General features: G+C 38.8%; 1 long non-coding RNA gene across 1 annotated transcript in view; it reads right to left on the reverse strand.

Moving 5' to 3' along the window:
• Positions 1–513: 513 nt before the first annotated feature.
• Positions 514–14,239, reverse strand: part of LOC124157030 — a 168,990-nt gene continuing 155,264 nt past the window's right edge. The window contains exon 3 of the long non-coding RNA XR_006864520.1: positions 514–839. This is a non-coding gene — a long non-coding RNA (uncharacterized LOC124157030). The remainder of the gene's footprint in view (positions 840–14,239) is intronic.

A 14,239-nucleotide genomic window follows, 5' to 3' on the forward strand; every position in this document is an offset into this window, starting at 1 on the left:
ACGAAAATTTCTGAAACTGTTGCGAGGCGCTGGTTGCACAACTGGTGCACGAAGTTGGTTTTTGCAGTAACTTCATGGCAGCAAAAAAGTGCCACAATGACCCTAATTTATGATTTCTCAAACAATTCCTAAATATGTAAAACGCTTCCCATTCTACAAGAACTATTTTTAAAATTATTAGTGAAGATAAAGATAAGTATCTTCAAAATAAAGAAATTTTCAATCTCACCCCATCATTACGACCGCGACATCTTTATTGCCCGAATTGAACATATAATTTGAAAATTGGCTATTTTCCGCAAGCTTGCCAGAATTATTTTTGATAGTTGATGTAGAAATTTAGTACATACTTTGGTCATTTGTCAAGCAGATGATATTCAACGAATTTCAGCGCTAAATTTAATATTTGACGGCTATTAAAACAAAAAATGAGATGCAGGTCTGCTATGCATACAATTCTTAAATATTTCCCAAAGTTTCGCAAACTATAGTGACTTCCATCGCAGTTGCATTAAGTGCATAATAAGTCCAAATCAGCATGAAATGCGTCGTCATATCCATTTATCTAGATGCGCATGAATTATCAAATATGCGTAGAGAATTGAGGATCGCCAAAATCGATGTTTAATAATTCATTGAAATTCAGTTCGTGAAAAAATTAATACAAGTAAGCGGAACTATTAAAGAGTTTAACATGTAAAAAGGCCGCAGGAAAAATTTAAATTAAACATTATTAACAATCTCAATACCAAGAAGAATGAATAGTCATTCAATAAACTGTACTTACGCTAGTCACCACCGTCAGGTTTTGTCCATTTAATTTCCATTTCCAGTCAATTCTGTAACGAAAGAGAAAGAAAATCCTAAAACATATCCGACAAAAATTTCCAGAACAGCATTCATACAATCGCATAAAAATAATTTTTATCCTGACCTCAAGCATTGTTCTGAAATTGCAGCAACATCATTTTATATGCCAAAATAGGGCAAACAATTTATATGTTTTCAATAACGGGAATAAATGTTGATAATTTCCAGAAAATTAAAGTGAACGGGATTGTTTGAAGTACGATACATTCTTTCAGAGTGAGTGAATATTGTATGAGGAATTCACAACTGTTTTAGCCATTATTGTCAAGAAGCCGTCTGCTTAAAAAAAACGCTGAATACATAAAAGGAAATTCCAGAATGACATGAAGAAGACAAGCTATAAAATATTTCAAAGAGAAGAAAAAAGTACGTCAGTATAAATAGTTTAGGAGATAGGTTTAGAAGGGAGCTGTGTCAAGCCAATATCCGGATTGTTGATTTATGACGACGAAACTCATAAACATTTAAATATGATAAATTTAATTTATTCCTAAGTGCATTTCCACAGAATTGAAATCAATCCAGCATTATGTGGTGTACCGCTCAATGACTCAAGACAACGTGGTTTGCAGTTCAGCGAGTCCGACTGGCTCGGCGGCAGGTAGGGTCGCAACTCCTCGAGCTCACAACTGCCGCTGATAAGCCGGGGTAGGCGGCGTGCCGGTCGAGCCAATCGAGCCTCATTTATTTCCAGCACAAATACAACACATTATTATAATCCTGGTAACACTCCAAAAAAAAACAGAGCAACTCGAATCATTTCTAGATACATTCGCCTAACTTCTTTCTTAGAGAATAATTTAGGTTGCGGTCGCTGCATATTTCTGTGGCTACATTTTCTTTAGTAAGTATAGTTTTCGATAATTTGCTGGCCGGAAGAATTAAGCATGAGGAAATATACTTTGTGAATCATAATTACAATAAACACAAAAGTAAAATACAATTATATCATACACTGTTCCCCGAAATGTAAATAATTGATTGAAATTAAATGAAAACTTAATAGAACTCTTGTAATACTCCTCAAAAACAAAAAAAACTGATTAGAATTCGGTAAATATTCCTTCTCAATATACATAGAATATGTTCAGCAAATAATCATTTCCAACGTACTAAGAGAATTAATTAAAATGCAATCGCAGCAATTTTCCCGTGGCTGGATTTTCTGCAGAGAGAACGTTTTTATTACGATAATATTCTGGCCGGACGTATTTAATCGTATAAATATGCTGGAAACAGTTTCAAGGCAAATGTTCTGGAAAAGCGCACTTTACGCTTTCCATCATAAAAAAACCATGGGGAAAAAAAAGAATGGACGAATTTATCACGCCACGCAGAACAGCGTTCTCATATTTAAAAAAAATCACCTGCCCCTAAATGCGGCAGACGTGGAATTTTCTTAATCGTATTCATTATATTAAAAGAGCGCAATAATATAATTCAAATCCTCTGTAATGAAATAAAAAATGCTATTATCATCAAACTAGTCAAAAAAATGGTTAATCGTCAACAAATAGTGAAAGAGCGCATTCCATTTACCGAATAGGTTAAGGACATGAGTTTATATTCAAAGTTTGAACATTTATTTAACGCACTGAAGTTTTGTACGTGAGTTAACTCTTAAAATGTTGTGAAATCATACAGAAATAGTCATTAAAAATGATGAACCATGTGAAACCTAGTCGGTTGCAGTTTAAAATGATTATAACATAAATTTCCTAAGATTGATCTGATTTATGATTGGAATAATTAGTAAAAAGGGGAGAAATGTAGTGAATGCAGCCGAAAGAAGTATAGTACAATATGCTCGTTTGATACGTACCTGTCATAGATTCCCTAAGTTCCAATGATATTGAATATTATCTAATTTTATAGTTAACTTATTTACTGAGAGAAATTTTCAAAAAATCTATGTACCTTCGATATCGCTTGCTTTGATGTGCGTGCATAAATCGATGTCTTCCCATGACTATTTTATCATCTGAATTTTGATGCAAGTGCAATTCATTCACATTCATACGCGAGTGGAAGATAAATTCTTCACAGAGTGTACCTCAAAGCATCAATAGGGTAGTTTCCTTCATCAAAGAAAACGAAAGTCATTGATTGCGATTCGTTACCCACCATTACTGTATTCATAATATAAAAATTATTTCGTTTTAGAAATACCGGTTTAGACGAATGGCAATGGTCCATTTTTATCCTCATTTGAAAAGGGCCAGATTGGCGCCCATGCGATGCCACTCCACGTTATGTCACAGGGACCTAGTTTCTATACGAGAAGATAGGAGTTATACGTCGTCTGAGGTTACCAATGCATGTGCGGAGGTAAGGTAAGATTTCTCGAGGAATGACACGCGTAGCTCGGTTGAGGAAACACACTGAACTTTATTCTCACAATTTTGGGGTATATATACAAGTTCGCGCCGACCTTGCGGTGTCTCGAATGTTCTATGCAATGCATTCCGCGTCAACTAGCGCCAATACGTCGAGTCGCCCGGCCAAGGGCGCCACACATGCATGAGGCGCAGAGCTCAAGGAAACATGTCTTAATAATCACTTATTAAAACTGGCTAAGGTCGGAAAGTTTTCTTCATTTGATAAGGTATTAATAATCCTTATTTAAGCCAAGCGCTACCAGCCAGCAGGGTACTCAGCTACCCGCTAGCAGCCTGGGTCGTATCAGCACTAAGCCTCGCCTCAAGGTCACCTCACAGGGGGGCAGCGGGAACCAGAAATAACTATCACGGAGAGATTTCCCGGCATTCATACTTACGCGTCGCGTTTTCGCGCGCTTGAAAATTTTCACTTTTCATTTAATCGCGAAAAATAGATATCGTCATTTAAAAATATAAAAGCGTGAAATACGTACTCCAGGAGTAATAATCTTTCGATTTAGGCAATAAAAAAATAATAGGAAACCACCGTATTACGAACAACTTAAGATACTTGACTGATTTTGATGTGTCTACGCACTCAGGAGGATAATATGAAAGTGTCCAAACATTAAACAATGGATTGCTATTTTGAATCGAACGCTAGACTTCTATTTTTCAAATTAAATATTTAAAAATAAATCATTGAAATACAAAGGCAATGATAATTTAAAAATAAAGGCTTAGTAACCAGATGAATAGAACGTGTTTTATAGAAGAAAAAAAATGAAAATCAGCAAAACCTTCCCCTTAAATAAGGCAGCTTTAGCATAGAAATCCGTAATTATAAAACGTAAATAAAATCATATTTGGATATGCATACGATTTTTTCTAATTAAATGTTATTTTATTTCCTTCTTGATCACTTCATTTCACTGATCATCACATTTGATCGTTTCCCTTCACTGATGTTTACTGTTTAATTTAAAGATAAGTATTTGCAGTTACAGATACATCTCCTAAACTCTAATTCCTTTTGAGTACACAGATACTGAATAAATACAAACCCTGATACTCGGTGGGCGGAGGTGAGGTCCTAATTAATCCATCAAACTGTCATTATTTCTGAATAAACAAAAATCTAATGATGGATTTTTAGATCTAATTTTTTTCAATATTTTTATGACCTTTAGCAACGTGGCTATTTGGGTTTTCTACCGAGTCACTGAGGACTGGCTGCCGACGTTTCGAACACTGAGTCTGTTTCCATCAACAGGACTAAATAAAATGATGAGTGCTGATGAGCAATTATTGAGTCTTTGATTCGTGTCTCGCTTTAGAGGTCTCCGAATAACATTCTTCCGCCGCCGCCTTCCTTCTTGTTATGTCCTCTTTCTTGTATTTTACCTTGTAGTTTCTTGAGCTTTTCCTCTTTGATAAAGTTGAACTTCATGGTACACAATACATTTATTTTGTTCAGTTTGCATATTTTACGCCATAATTACGGATTTTTGTGCTAAAGTCGGTTTATTTTAGGGAAAGGTTTGGCTGCTTTTCAATCGTTTTCTTCTATAAAATCCTTCACCGCCACAATTTGAACCCGGACCCACAAGGTGGCTAACCTATAATCTACCCATCACGGCAACTCATCTTTCTTTTCTCCAAAGTAACGTGGCTTCTGTTGAATACTCCTCAAACTATTGCAGCAATATACCTCGAAGTGGAGCAGCTATAGGGAATGTATTTGGAGAGCACGGGCGGTGTAGGCAAACGACTGACCCCGAGACCTTTAAGTTTACTCGGACAATGAGATTGGCAGGGTTCTTTTCAAGGGAGACTTCTCTGCGCCACTTGAAGGGCTTTCGGCGATTCCCTCCGTCTCAAGAGCAACAGCGTCTTATGCCGCTGCCGCTGTGTCACCGAGACAAGGGAAACCACCAAAGGTACAATCGCGGCTTCACGCACGCGGTTTTGCATACAGCAACCGACTATTGATTTTAAGATTCCTTAGACCTAAAAAAATACGTTGATGGTGTTGTCCTGATTCGATGTCCCTCAGGGAAGCATCGATATCGGGTAAGGCGGTCGAGGCAATAATAATGAACACTAGAATGTCCGGCTGCGTAAATTCGACCCAAAAGAGAGTATTTATGGTGATTATTTTGAGACGAAGAAACATTTTACACTCATATTTCATGACTTTCAATTATTTAGTTTGCTTTACCACTGTGCAAAAGTTAGGCCTGATATTTTTATAACTTTTTCTATTTTTTCCCATCACTATTCTTATACCTGCCAAGCCCAGATGGCTCATTTTGACAATCAAATACATTTTAAGCCTCTCTAATTTTCCTTTGCATTCAATATAACGGTGTGTTTTTTTATTCTGATTTTTTGTCAAAATGTTACTGTAATTTTTTTGAAACTGATACCATTGAAATCGGCAACTCGGTTTCACATAGTATAAATTTGTTAATGATCCTTTCAATATTTGCGACAGTGTATTTAAAACTGCGAGATCCATTATTTGAAGGTGAGAGCGATGTTTTTTTTTGCGAATTCGTTTGAATTCGCAGTGATGATTTGAGAGCGATCTATTTATTCTAAATATTTGCAATGGATTATTTGCAATTTCAAAAAAGAGCATCGCAATTTTATGCATTTGGACGTTTATATCATCACGAATATGCATTACGGTTGACACCCCCAATTACAGCTCTTCTCTCCGTTAAATCGGGATCGCTCTGTCGTCAGAGGCGCTGGTGGCGATGCTTGGAAATCTGTTTAAACACGCAGTGGATGACATCCAACCACTCAGGGTCCGACTCTATTGTTTCATTCGTGCTGTTTGTTTTCAGCTCCCGTCCAAAATCCTAAAGAAGATTTTCCTTCACGCCCCTTGCAGTTGCCCTGGTGGCGTAGGCAGAATATGTGGATAAAAGTCCATATCAACCCTTATTCTGTCTTCCAGGTATGAATATGTGGAGATACAGATCTTCTGGGCTTTTCTCTGCGTTGTTCCATATTTACTAGGAAGACAGTTTTGCAGCGTTGCAGTCGGCTTCGTCACGTTGCGCAAAATGGAAAAACGTATAGTGAATCCCGAAAGACCAGTATCTTCATATTATCTCACATAAATAAAAAGAATGTGCTGTTTGATAAGGAGAGATACTTGCAAACCTTCACGAGAGGGGGGAGACTCACTCAAAAATTATTTGTGAAAAGCCAGACCCACTTAAAAATTAATTTGGCCAAAAACGCTAAAAAAAATGGCAAATTAATGCTTGTAACTTAAAGAATTGTCGGAAAAATTAGGCTAGCGACTAAAATATAGTCAAAAAATTCAACCACTATTACAAAAGAACGAATCTTTTATGTGATATTTAATTCCAATTTAAGTGGAATACTGATATGATTAAAACATTTAATGGCACGTTTATTGCCTCTTGTATTATTTATCCGCTCGCCCGCTGTTGGATTATAGACATTAATCCCATTACAGTGCTGAATAGCTCAAAGGATTACATCGAAAATGCATCGGGGTAGACCAGCGGAGGGATCTCAGGCCACAGTTGGGATTTACGCTTGGGAGGTGAAAAAATGTCCACTGTTCTATGAAAAGGTACATTGGGCATTCAAGCTAATTTCTTGCCAACAAATAGGTACCTATTGCCTTCAAAAGTAACTTCTAATGCGTATTTTATTTTGCCCAGAAACAAAAATTACACCCAAATATATGTGAAAAGAGTAAGAAGAATATTTTGATCAATTATTTCATATTGGAATCGGGCTGGATTCCCCAAATTTCCATGTTTTGGAGAACGATAAACTAAACAGTAAAGTAGCCCACCTAAGCTTCGAGGAACACTAACATCAATAGTCTCCAGTCTTTAGTTGTTTCATTCTTTAGACTCTAAAATGCAATGCTGTAAAAAAAATTTAAGTGAGAAACTTCATTTTTATAGCCTTGCTGTTTGTTGAGAATAGTTTGAAGATCACATCGTCCGTATTATTGCAACAAAATGAACATTATATTGGGAATTCAAACATTACTCAAATCTATGTGTAAGAATATGACATGGATTTAGGATAGACCATCCCAGTTTTCTGAAATAAACTAAATCCGAGAATATTTGAAAGATGTTTTTCTATATTTATTTATACCACCACCACCAGCTGTAACGTTATGATAATGCAATTGGATTTTTTAACGCTAATAATTATCCCCTCTCTCACAAAGGAGCTGTGTGCACCCTTACAGAAATTGTGGGATGTGATGCAGCACTTCGAAATTGATTCTACCTTAACTGAGGCACGCATTTCTAAACGTATATCGAGAGTGGAAAAAGGAAAGGTTTAAGAGGGACGAGTGAGAGAAAATATTTTGCATTCGTTATTCTATGCAGGTGACTGAAGTCTGATTTTAAAAGACGCGGATGGCCTAAGGTACACGGGGAGGAATCTAAAGGAGCCTTATATACGTAAGAGCAGTATGGGATCTCTATTAGCAGATACAGGCAAAGACAAAATTATTTATTATTGTGAGTTACAAAATATCACTGAAAAATGATTGCGTGGAGGGAGCAACCACATCAATGGAGTTTTTTTTTATAGAAGCGGAAATAATTACTAAGAGATCAAAAACAGAATTACTATTCGAATACATGACACAGAAGCTCTAACTTTTATTTTATTGAACCGAAAAATTTGCAGAAAAACAAAATTCAGAATATATAAAACAAAAAAAAAATAGTAGAAAGTGGTAATATATAGAGCAAAGGTATGGAACAGTAACAAAATGAATGGAAATAGGTTGTTGATGACTGAGAGAGATTTCGTGAGAAGGAGCTGCAGAAATATTAAGCATGCTAACGTAAGAAATGATAGAGAAATGAAGATGGTGGAAAAGAATTAGAGTTAGAATGAAAGTAGGTACTCTTTCATATTAATAGGATTGATGACAGTAGATGGCCTAAACAAATATCGGGTTGGAGACCTCCAGAAATTCTAGTATATGGAGGAACTGGAGAATAGAGGGAATAAAGAGAGCAATGGAATCAAGAGGAATGGGAGACGAGAATTGAAATGGAAACAAAGAGACATGAGGGCAGGAAAAGGACGACAATGCTTTGTGACTGTCGTGGAATGTTAAGTAGTTACAAGAATTAAAAAGAATTATTTTTTAATATTTCAGATATTTTTTCCACTTTCTGTAACAATGCGAATGTTGGGGGTTTCGATGTTGGTCACATCTTTTGGTTGCCGAGCAGACACTTTGAGCGCTCTTTCTCACATTCAATTCGACATCTTTGCTAGTGTTTGAAAGTTTTATCTTTTGTAAAAATACATTTTAAGGGAAACAAAGCTGATTATGCTCCTTTTAAGTGACCTACTTCAGACCAGGTTATATGGGCCAAACGCTCCGCTGAGCGCCATGGCATTTACGTCGCGAACAGCTCGAAGACAAATAAATTGGTGAAATGGTCCATTTTTTAATACCCCCTGTACTTGTGGGTGTAGAGAGAGAGCGAGAGAAAGAGAGAAAGATTGACTGGGGATGAGGGGATGGTGGTGAAGATAGCGATCCCAAGAAGAGCGTCACATGGGTTGAATGGAAGACTCTGGGAGGGGTGGAGGCATTTGTAAGGATTCTCTTCCTTCCCCACCCCTAGCCCCTAATTCACCCAACCCCCCTCTCAAGGGCCTCTGCGGTCGGTTTGGAAAGAGTAATAAGGAGTGGCAAATGTCCCTCACACTTGTTATTATTATTATTAATTATCTACCAATTAAATTCAGAGATGGCAATCCTATCAAACGAAAAAAGCAGTCTCTCAAAAACGATAGAATCATAGGTGAACAGCATTGCCCCGTTGGAAGTCCTTGAAATATATTCGTAAGTGGACTCATCACTCATCCCACTCAATTTAATTCGCTTGAAAATTTAGCGATTTAAGTAACGTTTAGGCAAAAATACCGTTCTCATTCAGAGAATCCTTTCACCTCCCAATTATACGATTAAAAATACTCCTCTTACAAATCAAATGTACAAAAGATTTACAGATTATTGTGTAAGTTTTAAGTTCTGCGTCACGAAAAATGCATGTCGGAGCGACTGAAAATATAACTATAATGTATTCATCGCTCCGTATCCAAGGGTGTGGGTAAAGAGAGTTATTGCCGGAAAGTATACCTTTGAAAAGGTTGAAGGGAGGAACTGGTGGGTGTCTTTAGTATAATCTTCCACCCTCACCTACTCCATCTCCCTTCACAAGAGGCACGGGCGGGCGGGCGGACTGTTTGGAAAGAGGCGCTTGGAGCAGGAAAGGAAGCGAAGCAGGATGGGCGAAGCAAAGCGATGCCAGTCGCCCGGGATAATGGCCTCCGAGGGACGATTTGAATGAGAGCCGAGAGGAGAGAGAGAGAGAGAGAGAGAGAGAATGCTCTCTCGCTCCTTTTCCGACCGACGAATCCACCTGCCAGGGAAAACGACTCCGAAGGACAAACTCCCTCTCTCGCAGCCTTGAAACACATACCCAGATGATGGGGTAAAGAGCGCGCTTTTTTGGAAGCTGGAGAGAAAGAGTACAGAGATAAGAGCTGGTAGGAACGTTCATTAGCTTGGCTTGTGCATTTTGCATGTTAATACTTGTCATTCGTGCGATGATAATGGTACGCATTGTAGTGAATACGTATTCGAGCAAACGTAAACAAAATCGCTTCATGTGGCTGCAAAATATTGTAAAGAGGAGCGGCAAACATGGAAACCTCTCGCTCTGGGACGTAGAATAGGAAATTTTAAAAGTTAGGAAATGAAAAAAATGATAGTAGTTTATGTTTAAAATCAGATGCACTAGTGATTCCTCGCATGGAGGAAATGAAATTTACAATAGAAAGAAAGGGCGTGAAAACTAACGCTTTCGTTGGAATTAGCCAATGGAGCGTCGCGCGATCCGGGATTATGTAAATTAAATCTTGGTGGCTCGTGCAGAAGCCAAACATCGCTCTAACTCACTGAAGTTGAAATACACGGAGGACGTCATGACAAAATTGGCAGTGCCGGAACGCACTTCCCTTAACTGTTTTTAGAAGTGAAATATTAATCTGTGTGGTTTTTACAGTCTTTATATCAACTCACCAACCTGTCTGTTTGTCTGGTACAAATCTTGTAACTGAAATTTGACTCACTTCCTGTGAAGCAAAAACGCTGAAATTTTGCACACTTCTTCATTTCCGATGACAATACATGAAAATATAACTTTTTCTCTCCAACCCCCCTTTAACCACCCCCCAGTCAACCTATAGCCCCCCAAAACATGTTTTTGATCAAAGAAGTTCCAAATGGTCGATTTTCGTGTTTTGCGACCACAGTAAAAGTTATCCACCATAAAATTTCCCATCGACTCAGCCCTAGCTTGGGGGATTCGTCTTGCTTTACTCGGCGAGACCCCCGCTTTCGAAAATTTTTCAAAGTCCCTCCGTCGTCTCGGGTCCGGCTTCGGACTTGGAAAAATTTCGTCCGAATTCCGTCGTCCCAGGTCCGGACTCTGGACTGAAATTTTTCGGCACTTAGATTTTTTTCGAAAATCGTCAAAAAAATTTTCTTCCCTTCGAGCGCCTGCAGATTCGTAGTAATAAATATAGTGACTTTTTTAATACGTCACTTTTGGTTTTTCGGGGTCACTGAGTTTTTTTGCTTTGTGTCATATATAAACGTTGCTCATCCCCTGTAATCTAAATATAAAGGCTGGTTTAAAAAAAAAATTTTTTATAAGAGCTTATTTATTTCAAGTTATTATTTAAATTTTATTACAATTTTTTTATATTTTGGTTAACAATGCATACATTGGAAATTTGAGGAAACAAAATTGATAAAATTGTTACTTGACTAACATTTCTTTTGATAGCCAGTGCCTGAATAGCGTTTCGGCGCGTTCCGGTACCATGACCCCATTGGAATACAGTGCACGTGAAGCAGGAGAAAATAGCGAGTATGATTCAAGAGAGTTGGTCAATAAATATTACTCAGCTCGTCCTCATATCTAAAATCGAGGCTCATTGAAGGAAATATCCACATAAAAGTAATATTACGGAGTCATCCGTTCGTCAAAATTATTTTCAAAATTTCACTAGAAAAATAATGTGCCTTGACCGGTTTTCTAGCCTTGATGTTCCGAATAAATACATATCTATAGTGAACGTTCTAGATTTCTAAGTTCTGACTTCTGTCTCGGGACTGAGGCTTTAAGGGGACAAATAAGTTGTCTTGTGGCGTTGTGCCTGGAGTTGTTATATCATGCCTTCTTAAGGCAGTAGGACTTCAAGGAAAAATGTGTTACCTTGATAACTTACGAAGCAGCAGACATAACTGTCCAGCGGCCATACTTGTTCTGTCTTGGCGACCTAATATCCAATCAAAACCAACGCGATCATTTCCAATTTTCAGAGTATGAGGAGTTAACATTTGTCAGCATTTTCCTAAATCATAAGTGTAATAAAGGTACGTGTGAAGAAATGATTAAAATTTGAGAAACAGACAAGTGTTGATCAAGATCTACTTCATATGATCGGAAAATTTCATGACGACAGCTCGTGCTCTACGCGAGTAATCCGTCACCAAAAAAAAATACCGATCGAGCGGCAGATATGCCTTGTCTTTTTCGGTGGGAGAGCATTGGCGTGAATTTGGGGGACCCGGATTTGACTCCCGGTGAAGGAAAATGACTTTTCACCCATGATGAGGAGTAGGCTCGTGAAATCTGAGCGCGAGTTAACGAGCTAAGTTGAAGTGCTGGCGATTAGCTCTGCTGAGTCGGTGGCCCAAGTGGAGGAGCATAGAAGCGCTAGGTGCTGGACACACTTTCGCGCATGCGTGGACGCGGATGACGTAATAATAGTGGAGGGGTAAGGGGAGAGCACAGCAATGTTTCTGGGCTAATGACTCGGTCGACGGATCCCGTCTTTTTTTTATCCTTGCACGCGTGCCCTTTTTCTGCAGGGGCCCTTCAGCAGGGGCCAAAGGGCGATTCATCAACACGCGCGCTCATCGTCCTGATAAGGCCGTCAGTCCGCCGACGTGGAACAATGAAAGGGTCAGACCGGACAGCACATATTTTAAAGCGCCTGCATTATTTTTGACCTCGAAAGGATGGAGGGAAAAAACTTGTGCGCAGCGAAATAAACATCGTCAGCACTAATATGCGTCCAAGCTACATACATATGTTGAGTTGATTACATGCAGCCCGGGCGAAAAGGGAAAGCGTCAGCTCTCAGGGGGCGGTTCAAGCAGATATTGCTGTCGCAGCAAAAAAGGCGGATGCGTGGGGTCTTCGAGGGAAAGGATGATAATATTTTCAAGAGATTATTATCAGCCAGAGGAGTAAATGAAGCGGGAGTCATGTTAAATTGAGATTTTACGATCTTCTGCAAGTAGTGAGTGGAAATGTATGATCTCAGGTTTTCCCGGCGTATCAGTTGCAGAAAAGTTTCTCGGGTTTTCCACCGGTTGATGTCGTCCATGTCTCCCGACGTTTCGATCCGCGACTTGCTGATCATCCTCAGGGGATCTTCCGAATGCCGTTCTTTAAAAATTATTTCAGTATATATACACTCCATCCGAGTTCAGGTGTAACCTGTTTGGTTCACGCTTGTTGAGGTTTTCCCGCCATTTTTGTCGTATATAATAGACTTCATTATTGGTCTCCAAGCATTGCTGATTTGGAAACCAGTGTCCCTGTTGAAGTTGTTGCGGTTGATGCGGATCTGAATGGCTTCCTTGACAAGGAGAGTGAGGTGACAAGTGAGTGGAGGTGAGGAAAGTGACAAGTGAGTGGAAATCATTGAATTCTATCTTATTTTCTGGACAACGAATATAAAATGGTTTTGATACATATACAAGTAATTCAAACTGCTCAAAGTTTCCTCCATTTGCCGCCAAGGGTAGAAGTCTCACAAAAATAATCATTTTGATTTGCTGAGGATCGAACCCGGATGTACCTTTATGGAGTTACCCGCAAGTGAAAATCATTTAAAACATTTTCTCCGAGGAGTAATCACTGGCCTTCACCGGGATTGGAGCCCAAGCCCTCCGAATTAATATCTACGTGTCTACGGTGAACCGTAGCCCATATGTTTCTGAGTAAGTAGTGTTGCCGGACATGTACGTGTATGTTACCAGTCACACCATTGGATTTACACTAAAAGGCGTTGACGGGCAACTAGGAGATCCAGTTTATCGGATCCAGGCTATGCTGACTGAGTACTTCATGGCGAATGTAAGATAAGAACTTAGCACCCTGCGCGTGAAGGGCGTACAAAGTTGTCTATTTCATGTAGTTCTTTGTTTTTATCGATAGCTGCAAACTGTTGAAGCAGAACAAGATGAAATTACTAAATTTTCAGAATAGCACCGACGAAGTAGCTCGCAGCATGGTGAAGCCGAATCTCTCAATGTAACCAAGATACTGTGAAGGGATGACGTGACAGTGGTAGTTCCTTTTTAAAGCTAAGCTCTTTCCAAGGCTTCAGAATTTAATTCACCTGCCTATTGTGGTTTGGGTTGGAATTCAACTGTCGCGGAAACAAAATAACTGAGCCGATGGGGTGGTCTGAAATTTTGTTTCGAATGTCGCAAGTACGAAAGAAAGTTTTGATGTTCTTTTATTACCATTCTCCTTGCCAGTTGACTGTCAAAAAGTCATCCTCGAACTTATTAACATTCCTTGAATGTTGATAATTCTTGAAGTGGACAAGCAAGTTTACTACCGATGCAGAATAACATTGAGGATACTATTCTACAATGGTATATAGGACATGCAATAGAATGGCAGAAGCACTCTACAGTGGTGGAAAACCGAGAAGAGATGACCGAAATCAAAACCGAGTCCTTTTCAAAACCCCTTCCGAGGAAAACATCCTCTGTGTGTGATTTGATTTAATGGTGAAGGTTACCCGAGCTCATTCGTTTGAAATTAAACGTATAAAAAATTCGGATAATT

Source organism: Ischnura elegans, chromosome 4 (assembly GCF_921293095.1).
Source record: "Ischnura elegans chromosome 4, ioIscEleg1.1, whole genome shotgun sequence".
NCBI lineage: Eukaryota > Metazoa > Arthropoda > Insecta > Odonata > Coenagrionidae > Ischnura > Ischnura elegans.